Source organism: Pelobates fuscus, chromosome 5 (genome assembly GCF_036172605.1).
Source record: "Pelobates fuscus isolate aPelFus1 chromosome 5, aPelFus1.pri, whole genome shotgun sequence".
NCBI classification, from domain to species: domain Eukaryota; kingdom Metazoa; phylum Chordata; class Amphibia; order Anura; family Pelobatidae; genus Pelobates; species Pelobates fuscus.
Window position 1 is genome coordinate 226950629 of NC_086321.1, and position 24229 is coordinate 226974857.

General features: G+C 44.7%; 24 non-coding genes across 24 annotated transcripts; all 24 read right to left on the reverse strand.

The window, feature by feature from the left end:
* Window positions 1-744: 744 nt before the first annotated feature.
* TRNAK-UUU (transfer RNA lysine (anticodon UUU)) lies at window positions 745-817 on the reverse strand. Its single transcript has one exon. It is a non-coding gene; the product is annotated as a tRNA-Lys (tRNA).
* Window positions 818-2514: 1697 nt separating this feature from the next.
* On the reverse strand, window positions 2515-2587 carry TRNAK-UUU (transfer RNA lysine (anticodon UUU)). The gene has a single exon. It is a non-coding gene; the product is annotated as a tRNA-Lys (tRNA).
* Window positions 2588-3382: 795 nt separating this feature from the next.
* On the reverse strand, window positions 3383-3455 carry TRNAK-UUU (transfer RNA lysine (anticodon UUU)). The gene has a single exon. It is a non-coding gene; the product is annotated as a tRNA-Lys (tRNA).
* Window positions 3456-5151: 1696 nt separating this feature from the next.
* TRNAK-UUU (transfer RNA lysine (anticodon UUU)) lies at window positions 5152-5224 on the reverse strand. The gene has a single exon. It is a non-coding gene; the product is annotated as a tRNA-Lys (tRNA).
* Window positions 5225-6053: 829 nt separating this feature from the next.
* On the reverse strand, window positions 6054-6126 carry TRNAK-UUU (transfer RNA lysine (anticodon UUU)). The gene has a single exon. It is a non-coding gene; the product is annotated as a tRNA-Lys (tRNA).
* Window positions 6127-6921: 795 nt separating this feature from the next.
* TRNAK-UUU (transfer RNA lysine (anticodon UUU)) lies at window positions 6922-6994 on the reverse strand. Its single transcript has one exon. It is a non-coding gene; the product is annotated as a tRNA-Lys (tRNA).
* A 795-nt stretch (window positions 6995-7789) lies between these two features.
* TRNAK-UUU (transfer RNA lysine (anticodon UUU)) lies at window positions 7790-7862 on the reverse strand. Its single transcript has one exon. It is a non-coding gene; the product is annotated as a tRNA-Lys (tRNA).
* Window positions 7863-8690: 828 nt separating this feature from the next.
* On the reverse strand, window positions 8691-8763 carry TRNAK-UUU (transfer RNA lysine (anticodon UUU)). Its single transcript has one exon. It is a non-coding gene; the product is annotated as a tRNA-Lys (tRNA).
* A 1696-nt stretch (window positions 8764-10459) lies between these two features.
* TRNAK-UUU (transfer RNA lysine (anticodon UUU)) lies at window positions 10460-10532 on the reverse strand. The gene has a single exon. It is a non-coding gene; the product is annotated as a tRNA-Lys (tRNA).
* An 829-nt stretch (window positions 10533-11361) lies between these two features.
* TRNAK-UUU (transfer RNA lysine (anticodon UUU)) lies at window positions 11362-11434 on the reverse strand. The gene has a single exon. It is a non-coding gene; the product is annotated as a tRNA-Lys (tRNA).
* Window positions 11435-12229: 795 nt separating this feature from the next.
* TRNAK-UUU (transfer RNA lysine (anticodon UUU)) lies at window positions 12230-12302 on the reverse strand. Its single transcript has one exon. It is a non-coding gene; the product is annotated as a tRNA-Lys (tRNA).
* Window positions 12303-13172: 870 nt separating this feature from the next.
* Window positions 13173-13245, reverse strand: TRNAK-UUU (transfer RNA lysine (anticodon UUU)). The gene has a single exon. It is a non-coding gene; the product is annotated as a tRNA-Lys (tRNA).
* A 787-nt stretch (window positions 13246-14032) lies between these two features.
* TRNAK-UUU (transfer RNA lysine (anticodon UUU)) lies at window positions 14033-14105 on the reverse strand. The gene has a single exon. It is a non-coding gene; the product is annotated as a tRNA-Lys (tRNA).
* A 795-nt stretch (window positions 14106-14900) lies between these two features.
* TRNAK-UUU (transfer RNA lysine (anticodon UUU)) lies at window positions 14901-14973 on the reverse strand. The gene has a single exon. It is a non-coding gene; the product is annotated as a tRNA-Lys (tRNA).
* Window positions 14974-15802: 829 nt separating this feature from the next.
* Window positions 15803-15875, reverse strand: TRNAK-UUU (transfer RNA lysine (anticodon UUU)). Its single transcript has one exon. It is a non-coding gene; the product is annotated as a tRNA-Lys (tRNA).
* Window positions 15876-16796: 921 nt separating this feature from the next.
* On the reverse strand, window positions 16797-16869 carry TRNAK-UUU (transfer RNA lysine (anticodon UUU)). Its single transcript has one exon. It is a non-coding gene; the product is annotated as a tRNA-Lys (tRNA).
* Window positions 16870-17656: 787 nt separating this feature from the next.
* TRNAK-UUU (transfer RNA lysine (anticodon UUU)) lies at window positions 17657-17729 on the reverse strand. Its single transcript has one exon. It is a non-coding gene; the product is annotated as a tRNA-Lys (tRNA).
* Window positions 17730-18524: 795 nt separating this feature from the next.
* Window positions 18525-18597, reverse strand: TRNAK-UUU (transfer RNA lysine (anticodon UUU)). The gene has a single exon. It is a non-coding gene; the product is annotated as a tRNA-Lys (tRNA).
* An 829-nt stretch (window positions 18598-19426) lies between these two features.
* TRNAK-UUU (transfer RNA lysine (anticodon UUU)) lies at window positions 19427-19499 on the reverse strand. Its single transcript has one exon. It is a non-coding gene; the product is annotated as a tRNA-Lys (tRNA).
* An 887-nt stretch (window positions 19500-20386) lies between these two features.
* Window positions 20387-20459, reverse strand: TRNAK-UUU (transfer RNA lysine (anticodon UUU)). Its single transcript has one exon. It is a non-coding gene; the product is annotated as a tRNA-Lys (tRNA).
* A 795-nt stretch (window positions 20460-21254) lies between these two features.
* On the reverse strand, window positions 21255-21327 carry TRNAK-UUU (transfer RNA lysine (anticodon UUU)). Its single transcript has one exon. It is a non-coding gene; the product is annotated as a tRNA-Lys (tRNA).
* Window positions 21328-22122: 795 nt separating this feature from the next.
* Window positions 22123-22195, reverse strand: TRNAK-UUU (transfer RNA lysine (anticodon UUU)). The gene has a single exon. It is a non-coding gene; the product is annotated as a tRNA-Lys (tRNA).
* An 829-nt stretch (window positions 22196-23024) lies between these two features.
* TRNAK-UUU (transfer RNA lysine (anticodon UUU)) lies at window positions 23025-23097 on the reverse strand. The gene has a single exon. It is a non-coding gene; the product is annotated as a tRNA-Lys (tRNA).
* An 853-nt stretch (window positions 23098-23950) lies between these two features.
* Window positions 23951-24023, reverse strand: TRNAK-UUU (transfer RNA lysine (anticodon UUU)). The gene has a single exon. It is a non-coding gene; the product is annotated as a tRNA-Lys (tRNA).
* Window positions 24024-24229: the final 206 nt, after the last annotated feature.

Here is a 24229-nt window from a genome sequence, read left to right on the forward strand (position 1 = left end):
AATTGAAAAGCTACTTTCAGGTGATTGAAAACGTAGCACTGCCTGTCAACCAGAAAAGTACTGTGCGCTGCACTGCTCACCTGCTTGTAAATTGAATCTCCTCTGCCGGCTTACACACAAATTGCCGCAAATCATTGTCAGTTTCTGTTTCAAGGTATCCGGAAGGTCTCCTTCCTCTTTGTGTATGATGCTGACTTCACATCCATTTCAAGGGGAAAATTGACTTTGCATTTTCTCAAAGCACGTTTCTAGATCAGAAAGACACTGAATCTGTCTGGAACAAGTAGATCCCAGCGCTTGAGCAGACAGGAATGTTTGACAGGGGGATAAATAAAGGTAGGCGTGGCAAGAGAGGCATTTGGAATGTGGGTGCTGAGAGAAAATCTAAGCGTGCATGACTCAAACGGTAGACCCGAAACCCTTCTATTTGCCACAAGAAAGTTGTCGAAGTTGAAAATAGACTCCAACACTATAGTAAAAATTCAATGTATATTTCAAATTTGCGGTCAAATTAACCAAACTGGAAATGTTCTCTAAATAACCTATGTTTTCCATTCTGCTACTCTTGCCTTAAATGTAAAATTGACCTGGTGCATAAAGCAATTTGCCTGTACCATAACTTTTTAAGATTATACCATGTCACTTTTCTGTGTAGAAGCATGGCTTAACCTGCACCAAACGCTTAAGTGCCGACAGAATTGTAGGTAGCCCCTCTTAATATTGGTGAACTAAAAACCATGGGAGCGCCCGAACAGGGACTTGAACCCTGGACCCTCAGATTAAAAGTCTGATGCTCTACCGACTGAGCTATCCGGGCTCTTGCAAAGCTTGTCCGCCGGCGCTCCGTGCGTGCCTGCTAACATGGTCCAATTGAAAAGCTACTTTCAGGTGATTGAAAACGTAGCACTGCCTGTCAACCAGAAAAGTACTGTGCGCTGCACTGCTCACCTGCTTGTAAATTGAATCTCCTCTGCCGGCTTACACACAAATTGCCGCAAATCATTGTCAGTTTCTGTTTCAAGGTATCCGGAAGGTCTCCTTCCTCTTTGTGTATGATGCTGACTTCACATCCATTTCAAGGGGAAAATTGACTTTGCATTTTCTCAAAGCACGTTTCTAGATCAGAAAGACACTGAATCTGTCTGGAACAAGTAGATCCCAGCGCTTGAGCAGACAGGAATGTTTGACAGGGGGATAAATAAAGGTAGGCGTGGCAAGAGAGGCATTTGGAATGTGGGTGCTGAGAGAAAATCTAAGCGCGCATGACTCAAACGGTAGACCCGAAACCCTTCTATTTGCCACAAGAAAGTTGTCGAAGTTGAAAATAGACTCCAACACTATAGTAAAAATTCAATGTATATTTCAAATTTGCGGTCAAATTAGCCAAACTGGAAATGTTCTCTAAATAACCTATGTTTTCCATTCTGCTACTCTTGCCTTAAATGTAAAATTGACCTGGTGCATAAAGCAATTTGCCTGTACCAGAACTTTTTAAGATTATACCATGTCACTTTTCTGTGTAGAAGCATGGCTTAACCTGCACCAAACGCTTAAGTGCCGACAGAATTGCAGGTAGCCCCTCTTAATATTGGTGAACTAAAAACCATGGGAGCGCCCAAACAGGGACTTGAACCCTGGACCCTCTGATTAAAAGTCTGATGCTCTACCGACTGAGCTATCCGGGCTCTTGCAAAGCTCGCCCGCCGGCGCTCTGTGCGTGCCTGCTAACATGGTCCAATTGAAAAGCTACTTTCAGGTGATTGAAAACGTAGCACTGCCTGTCAACCAGAAAAGTACTGTGCGCTGCACTGCTCACCTGCATGTAAATTGAATCTCCTCTGCCGGCTTACACACAAATTGCCGCAAATCATTGTCAGTTTCAACACCTTCACCCCTTGCTTGAGTGCTGATAAGCTGTTTCAAGGTATCCGGGAGGTCTCCTTCCTCTTTGTGTATGATGCTGACTTCACATCCATTTCAAGGGGACAATTGACTTTGCATTTTCTCAAAGCACGTTTCTAGATCAGAAAGACACTGAATCTGTCTGGAACAAGTAGATCCCAGCGCTTGAGCAGACAGGAATGTTTGACAGGGGGATAAATAAAGGTAGGCGTGGCAAGAGAGGCATTTGGAATGTGGGTGCTGAGAGAAAATCTAAGCGCGCATGACTCAAACGGTAGACCCGAAACCCTTCTATTTGCCACAAGAAAGTTGTCGAAGTTGAAAATAGACTCCAACACTATAGTAAAAATTCAATGTATATTTCAAATTTGCGGTCAAATTAGCCAAACTGGAAATGTTCTCTAAATAACCTATGTTTTCCATTCTGCTACTCTTGCCTTAAATGCAAAATTGACCTGGTGCATAAAGCAATTTGCCTGTACCAGAACTTTTTAAGATTATACCATATCACTTTTCTGTGTAGAAGCATGGCTTAACCTGCACCAAACGCTTAAGTGCCGACAGAATTGCAGGTAGCCCCTCTTAATATTAGTGAACTAAAAACCATGGGAGTGCCCGAACAGGGACTTGAACCCTGGACCCTCAGATTAAAAGTCTGATGCTCTACCAACTGAGCTATCCGGGCTCTTGCAAAGCTTGTTCGCCGGCGCTCCGTGCGTGCCTGCTAACATGGTCCAATTGAAAAGCTACTTTCAGGTGATTGAAAACGTAGCACTGCCTGTCAACCAGAAAAGTACTGTGCGCTGCACTGCTCACCTGCTTGTAAATTGAATCTCCTCTGCCGGCTTACACACAAATTGCCGCAAATCATTGTCAGTTTCTGTTTCAAGGTATCCGGAAGGTCTCCTTCCTCTTTGTGTATGATGCTGACTTCACATCCATTTCAAGGGGAAAATTGACTTTGCATTTTCTCAAAGCACGTTTCTAGATCAGAAAGACACTGAATCTGTCTGGAACAAGTAGATCCCAGCGCTTGAGCAGACAGGAATGTTTGACAGGGGGATAAATAAAGGTAGGCGTGGCAAGAGAGGCATTTGGAATGTGGGTGCTGAGAGAAAATCTAAGCGTGCATGACTCAAACGGTAGACCCGAAACCCTTCTATTTGCCACAAGAAAGTTGTCAAAGTTGAAAATAGACTCCAACACTATAGTAAAAATTCAATGTATATTTCAAATTTGCGGTCAAATTAACCAAACTGGAAATGTTCTCTAAATAACCTATGTTTTCCATTCTGCTACTCTTGCCTTAAATGTAAAATTGACCTGGTGCATAAAGCAATTTGCCTGTACCATAACTTTTTAAGATTATACCATGTCACTTTTCTGTGTAGAAGCATGGCTTAACCTGCACCAAACGCTTAAGTGCCGACAGAATTGTAGGTAGCCCCTCTTAATATTGGTGAACTAAAAACCATGGGAGCGCCCGAACAGGGACTTGAACCCTGGACCCTCAGATTAAAAGTCTGATGCTCTACCGACTGAGCTATCCGGGCTCTTGCAAAGCTTGTCCGCCGGCGCTCCGTGCGTGCCTGCTAACATGGTCCAATTGAAAAGCTACTTTCAGGTGATTGAAAACGTAGCACTGCCTGTCAACCAGAAAAGTTCTGTGCGCTGCACTGCTCACCTGCTTGTAAATTGAATCTCCTCTGCCGGCTTACACACAAATTGCCGCAAATCATTGTCAGTTTCTGTTTCAAGGTATCCGGAAGGTCTCCTTCCTCTTTGTGTATGATGCTGACTTCACATCCATTTCAAGGGGAAAATTGACTTTGCATTTTCTCAAAGCACGTTTCTAGATCAGAAAGACACTGAATCTGTCTGGAACAAGTAGATCCCAGCGCTTGAGCAGACAGGAATGTTTGACAGGGGGATAAATAAAGGTAGGCGTGGCAAGAGAGGCATTTGGAATGTGGGTGCTGAGAGAAAATCTAAGCGCGCATGACTCAAACGGTAGACCCGAAACCCTTCTATTTGCCACAAGAAAGTTGTCGAAGTTGAAAATAGACTCCAACACTATAGTAAAAATTCAATGTATATTTCAAATTTGCGGTCAAATTAGCCAAACTGGAAATGTTCTCTAAATAACCTATGTTTTCCATTCTGCTACTCTTGCCTTAAATGTAAAATTGACCTGGTGCATAAAGCAATTTGCCTGTACCAGAACTTTTTAAGATTATACCATGTCACTTTTCTGTGTAGAAGCATGGCTTAACCTGCACCAAACGCTTAAGTGCCGACAGAATTGCAGGTAGCCCCTCTTAATATTGGTGAACTAAAAACCATGGGAGCGCCCGAACAGGGACTTGAACCCTGGACCCTCTGATTAAAAGTCTGATGCTCTACCGACTGAGCTATCCGGGCTCTTGCAAAGCTCGCCCGCCGGCGCTCTGTGCGTGCCTGCTAACATGGTCCAATTGAAAAGCTACTTTCAGGTGATTGAAAACGTAGCACTGCCTGTCAACCAGAAAAGTACTGTGCGCTGCACTGCTCACCTGCATGTAAATTGAATCTCCTCTGCCGGCTTACACACAAATTGCCGCAAATCATTGTCAGTTTCAACACCTTCACCCCTTGCTTGAGTGCTGATAAGCTGTTTCAAGGTATCCGGGAGGTCTCCTTCCTCTTTGTGTATGATGCTGACTTCACATCCATTTCAAGGGGACAATTGACTTTGCATTTTCTCAAAGCACGTTTCTAGATCAGAAAGACACTGAATCTGTCTGGAACAAGTAGATCCCAGCGCTTGAGCAGACAGGAATGTTTGACAGGGGGATAAATAAAGGTAGGCGTGGCAAGAGAGGCATTTGGAATGTGGGTGCTGAGAGAAAATCTAAGCGCGCATGACTCAAACGGTAGACCCGAAACCCTTCTATTTGCCACAAGAAAATTGTCGAAGTTGAAAATAGACTCCAACACTATAGTAAAAATTCAATGTATATTTCAAATTTGCGGTCAAATTAGCCAAACTGGAAAGTTCTCTAAATAACCTATGTTTTCCATTCTGCTACTCTTGCCTTAAATGTAAAATTGACCTGGTGCATAAAGCAATTTGTCTGTACCAGAACTTTTTAAGATTATACCATGTCACTTTTCTGTGTAGAAGCATGGCTTAACCTGCACCAAACGCTTAAGTGCCGACAGAATTGCAGGTAGCCCCTCTTAATATTGGTGAACTAAAAACCATGGGAGCGCCCGAACAGGGACTTGAACCCCGGACCCTCAGATTAAAAGTCTGATGCTCTACCGACTGAGCTATCCGGGCTCTTGCAAAGCTCGTCCGCCGGCGCTCTGTGCGTGCCTGCTAACATGGTCCAATTGAAAAGCTACTTTCAGGTGATTGAAAACGTAGCACTGCCTGTCAACCAGAAAAAAACTGTGCGCTGCACTGCTCACCTGCATGTAAATTGAATCTCCTCTGCCGGCTTACACACAAATTGCCGCAAATCATTGTCAGTTTCAACACCTTCACCCCTTGCTTGAGTGCTGATAAGCTGTTTCAAGGTATCCGGGAGGTCTCCTTCCTCTTTGTGTATGATGCTGACTTCACATCCATTTCAAGGGGACAATTGACTTTGCATTTTCTCAAAGCACGTTTCTAGATCAGAAAGACACTGAATCTGTCTGGAACAAGTAGATCCCAGCGCTTGAGCAGACAGGAATGTTTGACAGGGGGATAAATAAAGGTAGGCGTGGCAAGAGAGGCATTTGGAATGTGGGTGCTGAGAGAAAATCTAAGCGCGCATGACTCAAACGGTAGACCCGAAACCCTTCTATTTGCCACAAGAAAGTTGTCGAAGTTGAAAATAGACTCCAACACTATAGTAAAAATTCAATGTATATTTCAAATTTGCGGTCAAATTAGCCAAACTGGAAATGTTCTCTAAATAACCTATGTTTTCCATTCTGCTACTCTTGCCTTAAATGCAAAATTGACCTGGTGCATAAAGCAATTTGCCTGTACCAGAACTTTTTAAGATTATACCATATCACTTTTCTGTGTAGAAGCATGGCTTAACCTGCACCAAACGCTTAAGTGCCGACAGAATTGCAGGTAGCCCCTCTTAATATTAGTGAACTAAAAACCATTGGAGCGCCCGAACAGGGACTTGAACCCTGGACCCTCAGATTAAAAGTCTGATGCTCTACCAACTGAGCTATCCGGGCTCTTGCAAAGCTTGTTCGCCGGCGCTCCGTGCGTGCCTGCTAACATGGTCCAATTGAAAAGCTACTTTCAGGTGATTGAAAACGTAGCACTGCCTGTCAACCAGAAAAGTACTGTGCGCTGCACTGCTCACCTGCTTGTAAATTGAATCTCCTCTGCCGGCTTACACACAAATTGCCGCAAATCATTGTCAGTTTCTGTTTCAAGGTATCCGGAAGGTCTCCTTCCTCTTTGTGTATGATGCTGACTTCACATCCATTTCAAGGGGAAAATTGACTTTGCATTTTCTCAAAGCACGTTTCTAGATCAGAAAGACACTGAATCTGTCTGGAACAAGTAGATCCCAGCGCTTGAGCAGACAGGAATGTTTGACAGGGGGATAAATAAAGGTAGGCGTGGCAAGAGAGGCATTTGGAATGTGGGTGCTGAGAGAAAATCTAAGCGTGCATGACTCAAACGGTAGACCCGAAACCCTTCTATTTGCCACAAGAAAGTTGTCGAAGTTGAAAATAGACTCCAACACTATAGTAAAAATTCAATGTATATTTCAAATTTGCGGTCAAATTAGCCAAACTGGAAATGTTCTCTAAATAACCTATGTTTTCCATTCTGCTACTCTTGCCTTAAATGTAAAATTGACCTGGTGCATAAAGCAATTTGCCTGTACCATAACTTTTTAAGATTATACCATGTCACTTTTCTGTGTAGAAGCATGGCTTAACCTGCACCAAACGCTTAAGTGCCGACAGAATTGTAGGTAGCCCCTCTTAATATTGGTGAACTAAAAACCATGGGAGCGCCCGAACAGGGACTTGAACCCTGGACCCTCAGATTAAAAGTCTGATGCTCTACCGACTGAGCTATCCGGGCTCTTGCAAAGCTTGTCCGCCGGCGCTCCGTGCGTGCCTGCTAACATGGTCCAATTGAAAAGCTACTTTCAGGTGATTGAAAACGTAGCACTGCCTGTCAACCAGAAAAGTACTGTGCGCTGCACTGCTCACCTGCTTGTAAATTGAATCTCCTCTGCCGGCTTACACACAAATTGCCGCAAATCATTGTCAGTTTCTGTTTCAAGGTATCCGGAAGGTCTCCTTCCTCTTTGTGTATGATGCTGACTTCACATCCATTTCAAGGGGAAAATTGACTTTGCATTTTCTCAAAGCACGTTTCTAGATCAGAAAGACACTGAATCTGTCTGGAACAAGTAGATCCCAGCGCTTGAGCAGACAGGAATGTTTGACAGGGGGATAAATAAAGGTAGGCGTGGCAAGAGAGGCATTTGGAATGTGGGTGCTGAGAGAAAATCTAAGCGCGCATGACTCAAACGGTAGACCCGAAACCCTTCTATTTGCCACAAGAAAGTTGTCGAAGTTGAAAATAGACTCCAACACTATAGTAAAAATTCAATGTATATTTCAAATTTGCGGTCAAATTAGCCAAACTGGAAATGTTCTCTAAATAACCTATGTTTTCCATTCTGCTACTCTTGCCTTAAATGTAAAATTGACCTGGTGCATAAAGCAATTTGCCTGTACCAGAACTTTTTAAGATTATACCATGTCACTTTTCTGTGTAGAAGCATGGCTTAACCTGCACCAAACGCTTAAGTGCCGACAGAATTGCAGGTAGCCCCTCTTAATATTGGTGAACTAAAAACCATGGGAGCGCCCGAACAGGGACTTGAACCCTGGACCCTCAGATTAAAAGTCTGATGCTCTACCGACTGAGCTATCCGGGCTCTTGCAAAGATCGCCCGCCGGCGCTCTGTGCGTGCCTGCTAACATGGTCCAATTGAAAAGCTACTTTCAGGTGATTGAAAACGTAGCACTGCCTGTCAACCAGAAAAGTACTGTGCGCTGCACTGCTCACCTGCATGTAAATTGAATCTCCTCTGCCGGCTTACACACAAATTGCCGCAAATCATTGTCAGTTTCAACACCTTCACCCCTTGCTTGAGTGCTGATAAGCTGTTTCAAGGTATCCGGGAGGTCTCCTTCCTCTTTGTGTATGATGCTGACTTCACATCCATTTCAAGGGGAAAATTGACTTTGCATTTTCTCAAAGCACGTTTCTAGATCAGAAAGACACTGAATCTGTCTGGAACAAGTAGATCCCAGCGCTTGAGCAGACAGGAATGTTTGACAGGGGGATAAATAAAGGTAGGCGTGGCAAGAGAGGCATTTGGAATGTGGGTGCTGAGAGAAAATCTAAGCGCGCATGACTCAAACGGTAGACCCGAAACCCTTCTATTTGCCACAAGAAAGTTGTCGAAGTTGAAAATAGACTCCAACACTATAGTAAAAATTCAATGTATATTTCAAATTTGCGGTCAAATTAGCCAAACTGGAAAGTTCTCTAAATAACCTATGTTTTCCATTCTGCTACTCTTGCCTTAAATGTAAAATTGACCTGGTGCATAAAGCAATTTGTCTGTACCAGAACTTTTTAAGATTATACCATGTCACTTTTCTGTGTAGAAGCATGGCTTAACCTGCACCAAACGCTTAAGTGCCGACAGAATTGCAGGTAGCCCCTCTTAATATTGGTGAACTAAAAACCATGGGAGCGCCCGAACAGGGACTTGAACCCCGGACCCTCAGATTAAAAGTCTGATGCTCTACCGACTGAGCTATCCGGGCTCTTGCAAAGCTCGTCCGCCGGCGCTCTGTGCGTGCCTGCTAACATGGTCCAATTGAAAAGCTACTTTCAGGTGATTGAAAACGTAGCACTGCCTGTCAACCAGAAAAGTACTGTGCGCTGCACTGCTCACCTGCATGTAAATTGAATCTCCTCTGCCGGCTTACACACAAATTGCCGCAAATCATTGTCAATTTCAACACCTTCACCCCTTGCTTGAGTGCTGATAAGCTGTTTCAAGGTATCCGGGAGGTCTCCTTCCTCTTTGTGTATGATGCTGACTTCACATCCATTTCAAGGGGACAATTGACTTTGCATTTTCTCAAAGCACGTTTCTAGATCAGAAAGACACTGAATCTGTCTGGAACAAGTAGATCCCAGCGCTTGAGCAGACAGGAATGTTTGACAGGGGGATAAATAAAGGTAGGCGTGGCAAGAGAGGCATTTGGAATGTGGGTGCTGAGAGAAAATCTAAGCGCGCATGACTCAAACGGTAGACCCGAAACCCTTCTATTTGCCACAAGAAAGTTGTCGAAGTTGAAAATAGACTCCAACACTATAGTAAAAATTCAATGTATATTTCAAATTTGCGGTCAAATTAGCCAAACTGGAAATGTTCTCTAAATAACCTATGTTTTCCATTCTGCTACTCTTGCCTTAAATGCAAAATTGACCTGGTGCATAAAGCAATTTGCCTGTACCAGAACTTTTTAAGATTATACCATATCACTTTTCTGTGTAGAAGCATGGCTTAACCTGCACCAAACGCTTAAGTGCCGACAGAATTGCAGGTAGCCCCTCTTAATATTAGTGAACTAAAAACCATGGGAGCGCCCGAACAGGGACTTGAACCCTGGACCCTCAGATTAAAAGTCTGATGCTCTACCAACTGAGCTATCCTGGCTCTTGCAAAGCTTGTTCGCCGGCGCTCCGTGCGTGCCTGCTAACATGGTCCAATTGAAAAGCTACTTTCAGGTGATTGAAAACGTAGCACTGCCTGTCAACCAGAAAAGTACTGTGCGCTGCACTGCAAACCTGCTTGTAAATTGAATCTCCTCTGCCGGCTTACACACAAATTGCCGCAAATCATTGTCAGTTTCTGTTTCAAGGTATCCGGAAGGTCTCCTTCCTCTTTGTGTATGATGCTGACTTCACATCCATTTCAAGGGGAAAATTGACTTTGCATTTTCTCAAAGCACGTTTCTAGATCAGAAAGACACTGAATCTGTCTGGAACAAGTAGATCCCAGCGCTTGAGCAGACAGGAATGTTTGACAGGGGGATAAATAAAGGTAGGCGTGGCAAGAGAGGCATTTGGAATGTGGGTGCTGAGAGAAAATCTAAGCGCGCATGACTCAAACGGTAGACCCGAAACCCTTCTATTTGCCACAAGAAAGTTGTCGAAGTTGAAAATAGACTCCAACACTATAGTAAAAATTCAATGTATATTTCAAATTTGCGGTCAAATTAGCCAAACTGGAAAGTTCTCTAAATAACCTATGTTTTCCATTCTGCTACTCTTGCCTTAAATGTAAAATTGACCTGGTGCATAAAGCAATTTGTCTGTACCAGAACTTTTTAAGATTATACCATGTCACTTTTCTGTGTAGAAGCATGGCTTAACCTGCACCAAACGCTTAAGTGCCGACAGAATTGCAGGTAGCCCCTCTTAATATTGGTGAACTAAAAACCATGGGAGCGCCCGAACAGGGACTTGAACCCCGGACCCTCAGATTAAAAGTCTGATGCTCTACCGACTGAGCTATCCGGGCTCTTGCAAAGCTCGTCCGCCGGCGCTCTGTGCGTGCCTGCTAACATGGTCCAATTGAAAAGCTACTTTCAGGTGATTGAAAACGTAGCACTGCCTGTCAACCAGAAAAGTACTGTGCGCTGCACTGCTCACCTGCATGTAAATTGAATCTCCTCTGCCGGCTTACACACAAATTGCCGCAAATCATTGTCAATTTCAACACCTTCACCCCTTGCTTGAGTGCTGATAAGCTGTTTCAAGGTATCCGGGAGGTCTCCTTCCTCTTTGTGTATGATGCTGACTTCACATCCATTTCAAGGGGACAATTGACTTTGCATTTTCTCAAAGCACGTTTCTAGATCAGAAAGACACTGAATCTGTCTGGAACAAGTAGATCCCAGCGCTTGAGCAGACAGGAATGTTTGACAGGGGGATAAATAAAGGTAGGCGTGGCAAGAGAGGCATTTGGAATGTGGGTGCTGAGAGAAAATCTAAGCGCGCATGACTCAAACGGTAGACCCGAAACCCTTCTATTTGCCACAAGAAAGTTGTCGAAGTTGAAAATAGACTCCAACACTATAGTAAAAATTCAATGTATATTTCAAATTTGCGGTCAAATTAGCCAAACTGGAAATGTTCTCTAAATAACCTATGTTTTCCATTCTGCTACTCTTGCCTTAAATGCAAAATTGACCTGGTGCATAAAGCAATTTGCCTGTACCAGAACTTTTTAAGATTATACCATATCACTTTTCTGTGTAGAAGCATGGCTTAACCTGCACCAAACGCTTAAGTGCCGACAGAATTGCAGGTAGCCCCTCTTAATATTAGTGAACTAAAAACCATGGGAGCGCCCGAACAGGGACTTGAACCCTGGACCCTCAGATTAAAAGTCTGATGCTCTACCAACTGAGCTATCCGGGCTCTTGCAAAGCTTGTTCGCCGGCGCTCCGTGCGTGCCTGCTAACATGGTCCAATTGAAAAGCTACTTTCAGGTGATTGAAAACGTAGCACTGCCTGTCAACCAGAAAAGTACTGTGCGCTGCACTGCAAACCTGCTTGTAAATTGAATCTCCTCTGCCGGCTTACACACAAATTGCCGCAAATCATTGTCAGTTTCTGTTTCAAGGTATCCGGAAGGTCTCCTTCCTCTTTGTGTATGATGCTGACTTCACATCCATTTCAAGGGGAAAATTGACTTTGCATTTTCTCAAAGCACGTTTCTAGATCAGAAAGACACTGAATCTGTCTGGAACAAGTAGATCCCAGCGCTTGAGCAGACAGGAATGTTTGACAGGGGGATAAATAAAGGTAGGCGTGGCAAGAGAGGCATTTGGAATGTGGGTGCTGAGAGAAAATCTAAGCGCGCATGACTCAAACGGTAGACCCGAAACCCTTCTATTTGCCACAAGAAAGTTGTCGAAGTTGAAAATAGACTCCAACACTATAGTAAAAATTCAATGTATATTTCAAATTTGCGGTCAAATTAGCCAAACTGGAAATGTTCTCTAAATAACCTATGTTTTCCATTCTGCTACTCTTGCCTTAAATGTAAAATTGACCTGGTGCATAAAGCAATTTGCCTGTACCAGAACTTTTTAAGATTATACCATGTCACTTTTCTGTGTAGAAGCATGGCTTAACCTGCACCAAACGCTTAAGTGCCGACAGAATTGCAGGTAGCCCCTCTTAATATTGGTGAACTAAAAACCATGGGAGCGCCCGAACAGGGACTTGAACCCTGGACCCTCAGATTAAAAGTCTGATGCTCTACCGACTGAGCTATCCGGGCTCTTGAAAAGCACCCCCGCCGGCGCTCCGTGCGTGCCGGTGCTCCGTGCGTGCCGGCGCTCCGTGCGTGCCGGCGCTCCGTGCGTGCCGGCGCTCCGTGCGTGCCGGCGCTCCGTGCGTGCCGGCGCTCCGTGCGTGCCGGCGCTCCGTGCGTGCCTGCTAACATGGTCCAATTGAAAAGCTACTTTCATTGATTGAAAACGTAGCACTGCCTGTCAACCAGAAAAGTACTGTGCACTGCACTGCTCACCTACTTGTAAATTGAATCTCCTCTGCCGGCTTCTAGATCAGAAAGACACTGAATCTGTCTGGAACAAGTAGATCCCAGCGCTTGAGCAGACAGGAATGTTTGACAGGGGGATAAATAAAGGTAGGCGTGGCAAGAGAGGCATTTGGAATGTGGGTGCTGAGAGAAAATCTAAGCGCGCATGAGTCAATCGGTAGACCCTTCTATTTGCCACAAGAAAGTAGGCGTGGCAAGAGAGGCATATGGAATGTGCTGAGAGAAAATCTAAGCGCGCATGACTCAAACGGTAGACCCGCAACCCTTCTATTTGCCACAAGAAAGTTGTCGAAGTTGAAAATAGACTCCAACACTATAGTAAAAATTCAATGTATATTTCAAATTTGCGGTCAAATTAGCCAAACTGGAAATGTTCTCTAAATAACCTATGTTTTCCATTCTGCTACTCTTGCCTTAAATGTAAAATTGACCTGGTGCATAAAGCAATTTGCCTGTACCATAACTTTTTAAGATTATACCATGTCATTTTTCTGTGTAGAAGCATGGCTTAACCTGCACCAAACGCTTAAGTGCCGACAGAATTGTACGTAGCCCCTCTTAATATTGGTGAACTAAAAACCATGGGAGCGCCCGAACAGGGACTTGAACCCTGGACCCTCAGATTAAAAGTCTGATGCTCTACCGACTGAGCTATCCGGGCTCTTGCAAAGCTTGTCCGCCGGCGCTCCGTGCGTGCCTGCTAACATGGTCCAATTGAAAAGCTACTTTCAGGTGATTGAAAACGTAGCACTGCCTGTCAACCAGAAAAGTACTGTGCGCTAAACTGCTTGTAAATTGAATCTCCTCTGCCGGCTTACACACAAATTGCCGCAAATCATTGTCAGTTTCTGTTTCAAGGTATCCGGAAGGTCTCCTTCCTCTTTGTGTATGATGCTGACTTCACATCCATTTCAAGGGGAAAATTGACTTTGCATTTTCTCAAAGCACGTTTCTAGATCAGAAAGACACTGAATCTGTCTGGAACAAGTAGATCCCAGCGCTTGAGCAGACAGGAATGTTTGACAGGGGGATAAATAAAGGTAGGCGTGGCAAGAGAGGCATTTGGAATGTGGGTGCTGAGAGAAAATCTAAGCGCGCATGACTCAAACGGTAGACCCGAAACCCTTCTATTTGCCACAAGAAAGTTGTCGAAGTTGAAAATAGACTCCAACACTATAGTAAAAATTCAATGTATATTTCAAATTTGCGGTCAAATTAGCCAAACTGGAAATGTTCTCTAAATAACCTATGTTTTCCATTCTGCTACTCTTGCCTTAAATGCAAAATTGACCTGGTGCATAAAGCAATTTGCCTGTACCAGAACTTTTTAAGATTATACCATATCACTTTTCTGTGTAGAAGCATGGCTTAACCTGCACCAAACGCTTAAGTGCCGACAGAATTGCAGGTAGCCCCTCTTAATGTTAGTGAACTAAAAACCATGGGAGCGCCCGAACAGGGACTTGAACCCTGGACCCTCAGATTAAAAGTCTGATGCTCTACCAACTGAGCTATCCGGGCTCTTGCAAAGCTTGTTCGCCGGCGCTCCGTGCGTGCCTGCTAACATGGTCCAATTGAAAAGCTACTTTCAGGTGATTGAAAACGTAGCACTGCCTGTCAACCAGAAAAGTACTGTGCGCTGCACTGCAAACCTGCTTGTAAATTGAATCTCCTCTGCCGGCTTACACACAAATTGCCGCAAATCATTGTCAGTTTCTGTTTCAAGGTATCCGGAAGGTCTCCTTCCTCTTTGTGTATGATGCTGACTTCACATCCATTTCAAGGGGAAAATTGACTTTGCATTTTCTCAAAGCACGTTTCTAGATCAGAAAGACACTGAATCTGTCTGGAACAAGTAGATCCCAGCGCTTGAGCAGACAGGAATGTTTGACAGGGGGATAAATAAAGGTAGGCGTGGCAAGAGAGGCATTTGGAATGTGGGTGCTGAGAGAAAATCTAAGCGCGCATGACTCAAACGGTAGACCCGAAACCCTTCTATTTGCCACAAGAAAGTTGTCGAAGTTGAAAATAGACTCCAACACTATAGTAAAAATTCAATGTATATTTCAAATTTGCGGTCAAATGAGCCAAACTGGAAATGTTCTCTAAATAACCTATGTTTTCCATTCTGCTACTCTTGCTTTAAATGTAAAATTGACCTGGTGCATAAAGCAATTTGCCTGTACCAGAACTTTTTAAGATTATACCATGTCACTTTTCTGTGTAGAAGCATGGCTTAACCTGCACCAAACGCTTAAGTGCCGACAGAATTGCAGGTAGCCCCTCTTAATATTGGTGAACTAAAAACCATGGGAGCGCCCGAACAGGGACTTGAACCCTGGACCCTCAGATTAAAAGTCTGATGCTCTACCGACTGAGCTATCCGGGCTCTTGCAAAGCTCGTCCGCCGGCGCTCTGTGCGTGCCTGCTAACATGGTCCAATTGAAAAGCTACTTTCAGGTGATTGAAAACGTAGCACTGCCTGTCAACCAGAAAAGTACTGTGCGCTGCACTGCTCACCTGCATGTAAATTGAATCTCCTCTGCCGGCTTACACACAAATTGCCGCAAATCATTGTCAGTTTCAACACCTTCACCCCTTGCTTGAGTGCTGATAAGCTGTTTCAAGGTATCCGGGAGGTCTCCTTCCTCTTTGTGTATGATGCTGACTTCACATCCATTTCAAGGGGAAAATTGACTTTGCATTTTCTCAAAGCACGTTTCTAGATCAGAAAGACACTGAATCTGTCTGGAACAAGTAGATCCCAGCGCTTGAGCAGACAGGAATGTTTGACAGGGGGATAAATAAAGGTAGGCGTGGCAAGAGAGGCATTTGGAATGTGGGTGCTGAGAGAAAATCTAAGCGCGCATGACTCAAACGGTAGACCCGAAACCCTTCTATTTGCCACAAGAAAGTTGTCGAAGTTGAAAATAGACTCCAACACTATAGTAAAAATTCAATGTATATTTCAAATTTGCGGTCAAATTAGCCAAACTGGAAATGTTCTCTAAATAACCTATGTTTTCCATTCTGCTACTCTTGCCTTAAATGTAAAATTGACCTGGTGCATAAAGCAATTTGCCTGTACCAGAACTTTTTAAGATTATACCATGTCACTTTTCTGTGTAGAAGCATGGATTAACCTGCACCAAACGCTTAAGTGCCGACAGAATTGCAGGTAGCCCCTCTTAATATTGGTGAACTAAAAACCATGGGAGCGCCCGAACAGGGACTTGAACCCTGGACCCTCAGATTAAAAGTCTGATGCTCTACCGACTGAGCTATCCGGGCTCTTGAAAAGCACCCCCGCCGGCGCTCCGTGCGTGCCGGTGCTCCGTGCGTGCCGGCGCTCCGTGCGTGCCGGCGCTCCGTGCGTGCCGGCGCTCCGTGCGTGCCGGCGCTCCGTGCGTGCCGGCGCTCCGTGCGTGCCGGCGCTCCGTGCGTGCCGGCGCTCCGTGCGTGCCGGCGCTCCGTGCGTGCCGGCGCTCCGTGCGTGCCTGCTAACATGGTCCAATTGAAAAGCTACTTTCATTGATTGAAAACGTAGCACTGCCTGTCAACCAGAAAAGTACTGTGCACTGCACTGCTCACCTACTTGTAAATTGAATCTCCTCTGCCGGCTTCTAGATCAGAAAGACACTGAATCTGTCTGGAACAAGTAGATCCCAGCGCTTGAGCAGACAGGAATGTTTGACAGGGGGATAAATAAAGGTAGGCGTGGCAAGAGAGGCATTTGGAATGTGGGTGCTGAGAGAAAATCTAAGCGCGCATGAGTCAATCGGTAGACCCTTCTATTTGCCACAAGAAAGTAGGCGTGGCAAGAGAGGCATATGGAATGTGCTGAGAGAAAATCTAAGCGCGCATGACTCAAACGGTAGACCCGCAACCCTTCTATTTGCCACAAGAAAGTTGTCGAAGTTGAAAATAGACTCCAACACTATAGTAAAAATTCAATGTATATTTCAAATTTGCGGTCAAATTAGCCAAACTGGAAATGTTCTCTAAATAACCTATGTTTTCCATTCTGCTACTCTTGCCTTAAATGTAAAATTGACCTGGTGCATAAAGCAATTTGCCTGTACCATAACTTTTTAAGATTATACCATGTCATTTTTCTGTGTAGAAGCATGGCTTAACCTGCACCAAACGCTTAAGTGCCGACAGAATTGTACGTAGCCCCTCTTAATATTGGTGAACTAAAAACCATGGGAGCGCCCGAACAGGGACTTGAACCCTGGACCCTCAGATTAAAAGTCTGATGCTCTACCGACTGAGCTATCCGGGCTCTTGCAAAGCTTGTCCGCCGGCGCTCCGTGCGTGCCTGCTAACATGGTCCAATTGAAAAGCTACTTTCAGGTGATTGAAAACGTAGCACTGCCTGTCAACCAGAAAAGTACTGTGCGCTAAACTGCTTGTAAATTGAATCTCCTCTGCCGGCTTACACACAAATTGCCGCAAATCATTGTCAGTTTCTGTTTCAAGGTATCCGGAAGGTCTCCTTCCTCTTTGTGTATGATGCTGACTTCACATCCATTTCAAGGGGAAAATTGACTTTGCATTTTCTCAAAGCACGTTTCTAGATCAGAAAGACACTGAATCTGTCTGGAACAAGTAGATCCCAGCGCTTGAGCAGACAGGAATGTTTGACAGGGGGATAAATAAAGGTAGGCGTGGCAAGAGAGGCATTTGGAATGTGGGTGCTGAGAGAAAATCTAAGCGCGCATGACTCAAACGGTAGACCCGAAACCCTTCTATTTGCCACAAGAAAGTTGTCGAAGTTGAAAATAGACTCCAACACTATAGTAAAAATTCAATGTATATTTCAAATTTGCGGTCAAATTAGCCAAACTGGAAATGTTCTCTAAATAACCTATGTTTTCCATTCTGCTACTCTTGCCTTAAATGCAAAATTGACCTGGTGCATAAAGCAATTTGCCTGTACCAGAACTTTTTAAGATTATACCATATCACTTTTCTGTGTAGAAGCATGGCTTAACCTGCACCAAACGCTTAAGTGCCGACAGAATTGCAGGTAGCCCCTCTTAATGTTAGTGAACTAAAAACCATGGGAGCGCCCGAACAGGGACTTGAACCCTGGACCCTCAGATTAAAAGTCTGATGCTCTACCAACTGAGCTATCCGGGCTCTTGCAAAGCTTGTTCGCCGGCGCTCCGTGCGTGCCTGCTAACATGGTCCAATTGAAAAGCTACTTTCAGGTGATTGAAAACGTAGCACTGCCTGTCAACCAGAAAAGTACTGTGCGCTGCACTGCAAACCTGCTTGTAAATTGAATCTCCTCTGCCGGCTTACACACAAATTGCCGCAAATCATTGTCAGTTTCTGTTTCAAGGTATCCGGAAGGTCTCCTTCCTCTTTGTGTATGATGCTGACTTCACATCCATTTCAAGGGGAAAATTGACTTTGCATTTTCTCAAAGCACGTTTCTAGATCAGAAAGACACTGAATCTGTCTGGAACAAGTAGATCCCAGCGCTTGAGCAGACAGGAATGTTTGACAGGGGGATAAATAAAGGTAGGCGTGGCAAGAGAGGCATTTGGAATGTGGGTGCTGAGAGAAAATCTAAGCGCGCATGACTCAAACGGTAGACCCGAAACCCTTCTATTTGCCACAAGAAAGTTGTCGAAGTTGAAAATAGACTCCAACACTATAGTAAAAATTCAATGTATATTTCAAATTTGCGGTCAAATGAGCCAAACTGGAAATGTTCTCTAAATAACCTATGTTTTCCATTCTGCTACTCTTGCTTTAAATGTAAAATTGACCTGGTGCATAAAGCAATTTGCCTGTACCAGAACTTTTTAAGATTATACCATGTCACTTTTCTGTGTAGAAGCATGGCTTAACCTGCACCAAACGCTTAAGTGCCGACAGAATTGCAGGTAGCCCCTCTTAATATTGGTGAACTAAAAACCATGGGAGCGCCCGAACAGGGACTTGAACCCTGGACCCTCAGATTAAAAGTCTGATGCTCTACCGACTGAGCTATCCGGGCTCTTGCAAAGCTCGTCCGCCGGCGCTCTGTGCGTGCCTGCTAACATGGTCCAATTGAAAAGCTACTTTCAGGTGATTGAAAACGTAGCACTGCCTGTCAACCAGAAAAGTACTGTGCGCTGCACTGCTCACCTGCATGTAAATTGAATCTCCTCTGCCGGCTTACACACAAATTGCCGCAAATCATTGTCAGTTTCAACACCTTCACCCCTTGCTTGAGTGCTGATAAGCTGTTTCAAGGTATCCGGGAGGTCTCCTTCCTCTTTGTGTATGATGCTGACTTCACATCCATTTCAAGGGGAAAATTGACTTTGCATTTTCTCAAAGCACGTTTCTAGATCAGAAAGACACTGAATCTGTCTGGAACAAGTAGATCCCAGCGCTTGAGCAGACAGGAATGTTTGACAGGGGGATAAATAAAGGTAGGCGTGGCAAGAGAGGCATTTGGAATGTGGGTGCTGAGAGAAAATCTAAGCGCGCATGACTCAAACGGTAGACCCGAAACCCTTCTATTTGCCACAAGAAAGTTGTCGAAGTTGAAAATAGACTCCAACACTATAGTAAAAATTCAATGTATATTTCAAATTTGCGGTCAAATTAGCCAAACTGGAAATGTTCTCTAAATAACCTATGTTTTCCATTCTGCTACTCTTGCCTTAAATGTAAAATTGACCTGGTGCATAAAGCAATTTGCCTGTACCAGAACTTTTTAAGATTATACCATGTCACTTTTCTGTGTAGAAGCATGGCTTAACCTGCACCAAACGCTTAAGTGCCGACAGAATTGCAGGTAGCCCCTCTTAATATTGGTGAACTAAAAACCATGGGAGCGCCCGAACAGGGACTTGAACCCTGGACCCTCAGATTAAAAGTCTGATGCTCTACCGACTGAGCTATCCGGGCTCTTGAAAAGCACCCCCGCCGGCGCTCCGTGCGTGCCGGTGCTCCGTGCGTGCCGGCGCTCCGTGCGTGCCGGCGCTCCGTGCGTGCCGGCGCTCCGTGCGTGCCGGCGCTCCGTGCGTGCCGGCGCTCCGTGCGTGCCGGCGCTCCGTGCGTGCCGGCGCTCCGTGCGTGCCTGCTAACATGGTCCAATTGAAAAGCTACTTTCATTGATTGAAAACGTAGCACTGCCTGTCAACCAGAAAAGTACTGTGCACTGCACTGCTCACCTACTTGTAAATTGAATCTCCTCTGCCGGCTTCTAGATCAGAAAGACACTGAATCTGTCTGGAACAAGTAGATCCCAGCGCTTGAGCAGACAGGAATGTTTGACAGGGGGATAAATAAAGGTAGGCGTGGCAAGAGAGGCATTTGGAATGTGGGTGCTGAGAGAAAATCTAAGCGCGCATGAGTCAATCGGTAGACCCTTCTATTTGCCACAAGAAAGTAGGCGTGGCAAGAGAGGCATATGGAATGTGCTGAGAGAAAATCTAAGCGCGCATGACTCAAACGGTAGACCCGCAACCCTTCTATTTGCCACAAGAAAGTTGTCGAAGTTGAAAATAGACTCCAACACTATAGTAAAAATTCAATGTATATTTCAAATTTGCGGTCAAATTAGCCAAACTGGAAATGTTCTCTAAATAACCTATGTTTTCCATTCTGCTACTCTTGCCTTAAATGTAAAATTGACCTGGTGCATAAAGCAATTTGCCTGTACCATAACTTTTTAAGATTATACCATGTCATTTTTCTGTGTAGAAGCATGGCTTAACCTGCACCAAACGCTTAAGTGCCGACAGAATTGTACGTAGCCCCTCTTAATATTGGTGAACTAAAAACCATGGGAGCGCCCGAACAGGGACTTGAACCCTGGACCCTCAGATTAAAAGTCTGATGCTCTACCGACTGAGCTATCCGGGCTCTTGCAAAGCTTGTCCGCCGGCGCTCCGTGCGTGCCTGCTAACATGGTCCAATTGAAAAGCTACTTTCAGGTGATTGAAAACGTAGCACTGCCTGTCAACCAGAAAAGTACTGTGCGCTAAACTGCTCACCTGCTTGTAAATTGAATCTCCTCTGCCGGCTTACACACAAATTGCCGCAAATCATTGTCAGTTTCTGTTTCAAGGTATCCGGAAGGTCTCCTTCCTCTTTGTGTATGATGCTGACTTCACATCCATTTCAAGGGGAAAATTGACTTTGCATTTTCTCAAAGCACGTTTCTAGATCAGAAAGACACTGAATCTGTCTGGAACAAGTAGATCCCAGCGCTTGAGCAGACAGGAATGTTTGACAGGGGGATAAATAAAGGTAGGCGTGGCAAGAGAGGCATTTGGAATGTGGGTGCTGAGAGAAAATCTAAGCGCGCATGACTCAAACGGTAGACCCGAAACCCTTCTATTTGCCACAAGAAAGTTGTCGAAGTTGAAAATAGACTCCAACACTATAGTAAAAATTCAATGTATATTTCAAATTTGCGGTCAAATTAGCCAAACTGGAAATGTTCTCTAAATAACCTATGTTTTCCATTCTGCTACTCTTGCCTTAAATGCAAAATTGACCTGGTGCATAAAGCAATTTGCCTGTACCAGAACTTTTTAAGATTATACCATATCACTTTTCTGTGTAGAAGCATGGCTTAACCTGCACCAAACGCTTAAGTGCCGACAGAATTGCAGGTAGCCCCTCTTAATGTTAGTGAACTAAAAACCATGGGAGCGCCCGAACAGGGACTTGAACCCTGGACCCTCAGATTAAAAGTCTGATGCTCTACCAACTGAGCTATCCGGGCTCTTGCAAAGCTTGTTCGCCGGCGCTCCGTGCGTGCCTGCTAACATGGTCCAATTGAAAAGCTACTTTCAGGTGATTGAAAACGTAGCACTGCCTGTCAACCAGAAAAGTACTGTGCGCTGCACTGCAAACCTGCTTGTAAATTGAATCTCCTCTGCCGGCTTACACACAAATTGCCGCAAATCATTGTCAGTTTCTGTTTCAAGGTATCCGGAAGGTCTCCTTCCTCTTTGTGTATGATGCTGACTTCACATCCATTTCAAGGGGAAAATTGACTTTGCATTTTCTCAAAGCACGTTTCTAGATCAGAAAGACACTGAATCTGTCTGGAACAAGTAGATCCCAGCGCTTGAGCAGACAGGAATGTTTGACAGGGGGATAAATAAAGGTAGGCGTGGCAAGAGAGGCATTTGGAATGTGGGTGCTGAGAGAAAATCTAAGCGCGCATGACTCAAACGGTAGACCCGAAACCCTTCTATTTGCCACAAGAAAGTTGTCGAAGTTGAAAATAGACTCCAACACTATAGTAAAAATTCAATGTATATTTCAAATTTGCGGTCAAATGAGCCAAACTGGAAATGTTCTCTAAATAACCTATGTTTTCCATTCTGCTACTCTTGCTTTAAATGTAAAATTGACCTGGTGCATAAAGCAATTTGCCTGTACCAGAACTTTTTAAGATTATACCATGTCACTTTTCTGTGTAGAAGCATGGCTTAACCTGCACCAAACGCTTAAGTGCCGACAGAATTGCAGGTAGCCCCTCTTAATATTGGTGAACTAAAAACCATGGGAGCGCCCGAACAGGGACTTGAACCCTGGACCCTCAGATTAAAAGTCTGATGCTCTACCGACTGAGCTATCCGGGCTCTTGCAAAGCTCGTCCGCCGGCGCTCTGTGCGTGCCTGCTAACATGGTCCAATTGAAAAGCTACTTTCAGGTGATTGAAAACGTAGCACTGCCTGTCAACCAGAAAAGTACTGTGCGCTGCACTGCTCACCTGCATGTAAATTGAATCTCCTCTGCCGGCTTACACACAAATTGCCGCAAATCATTGTCAGTTTCAACACCTTCACCCCTTGCTTGAGTGCTGATAAGCTGTTTCAAGGTATCCGGGAGGTCTCCTTCCTCTTTGTGTATGATGCTGACTTCACATCCATTTCAAGGGGAAAATTGACTTTGCATTTTCTCAAAGCACGTTTCTAGATCAGAAAGACACTGAATCTGTCTGGAACAAGTAGATCCCAGCGCTTGAGCAGACAGGAATGTTTGACAGGGGGATAAATAAAGGTAGGCGTGGCAAGAGAGGCATTTGGAATGTGGGTGCTGAGAGAAAATCTAAGCGCGCATGACTCAAACGGTAGACCCGAAACCCTTCTATTTGCCACAAGAAAGTTGTCGAAGTTGAAAATAGACTCCAACACTATAGTAAAAATTCAATGTATATTTCAAATTTGCGGTCAAATTAGCCAAACTGGAAATGTTCTCTAAATAACCTATGTTTTCCATTCTGCTACTCTTGCCTTAAATGTAAAATTGACCTGGTGCATAAAGCAATTTGCCTGTACCAGAACTTTTTAAGATTATACCATGTCACTTTTCTGTGTAGAAGCATGGCTTAACCTGCACCAAACGCTTAAGTGCCGACAGAATTGCAGGTAGCCCCTCTTAATATTGGTGAACTAAAAACCATGGGAGCGCCCGAACAGGGACTTGAACCCTGGACCCTCAGATTAAAAGTCTGATGCTCTACCGACTGAGCTATCCGGGCTCTTGAAAAGCACCCCCGCCGGCGCTCCGTGCGTGCCGGTGCTCCGTGCGTGCCGGCGCTCCGTGCGTGCCGGCGCTCCGTGCGTGCCGGCGCTCCGTGCGTGCCGGCGCTCCGTGCGTGCCGGCGCTCCGTGCGTGCCTGCTAACATGGTCCAATTGAAAAGCTACTTTCATTGATTGAAAACGTAGCACTGCCTGTCAACCAGAAAAGTACTGTGCACTGCACTGCTCACCTACTTGTAAATTGAATCTCCTCTGCCGGCTTCTAGATCAGAAAGACACTGAATCTGTCTGGAACAAGTAGATCCCAGCGCTTGAGCAGACAGGAATGTTTGACAGGGGGATAAATAAAGGTAGGCGTGGCAAGAGAGGCATTTGGAATGTGGGTGCTGAGAGAAAATCTAAGCGCGCATGAGTCAATCGGTAGACCCTTCTATTTGCCACAAGAAAGTAGGCGTGGCAAGAGAGGCATATGGAATGTGCTGAGAGAAAATCTAAGCGCGCATGACTCAAACGGTAGACCCGCAACCCTTCTATTTGCCACAAGAAAGTTGTCGAAGTTGAAAATAGACTCCAACACTATAGTAAAAATTCAATGTATATTTCAAATTTGCGGTCAAATTAGCCAAACTGGAAATGTTCTCTAAATAACCTATGTTTTCCATTCTGCTACTCTTGCCTTAAATGTAAAATTGACCTGGTGCATAAAGCAATTTGCCTGTACCATAACTTTTTAAGATTATACCATGTCATTTTTCTGTGTAGAAGCATGGCTTAACCTGCACCAAACGCTTAAGTGCCGACAGAATTGTAGGTAGCCCCTCTTAATATTGGTGAACTAAAAACCATGGGAGCGCCCGAACAGGGACTTGAACCCTGGACCCTCAGATTAAAAGTCTGATGCTCTACCGACTGAGCTATCCGGGCTCTTGCAAAGCTTGTCCGCCGGCGCTCCGTGCGTGCCTGCTAACATGGTCCAATTGAAAAGCTACTTTCAGGTGATTGAAAACGTAGCACTGCCTGTCAACCAGAAAAGTACTGTGCGCTAAACTGCTCACCTGCTTGTAAATTGAATCTCCTCTGCCGGCTTACACACAAATTGCCGCAAATCATTGTCAGTTTCTGTTTCAAGG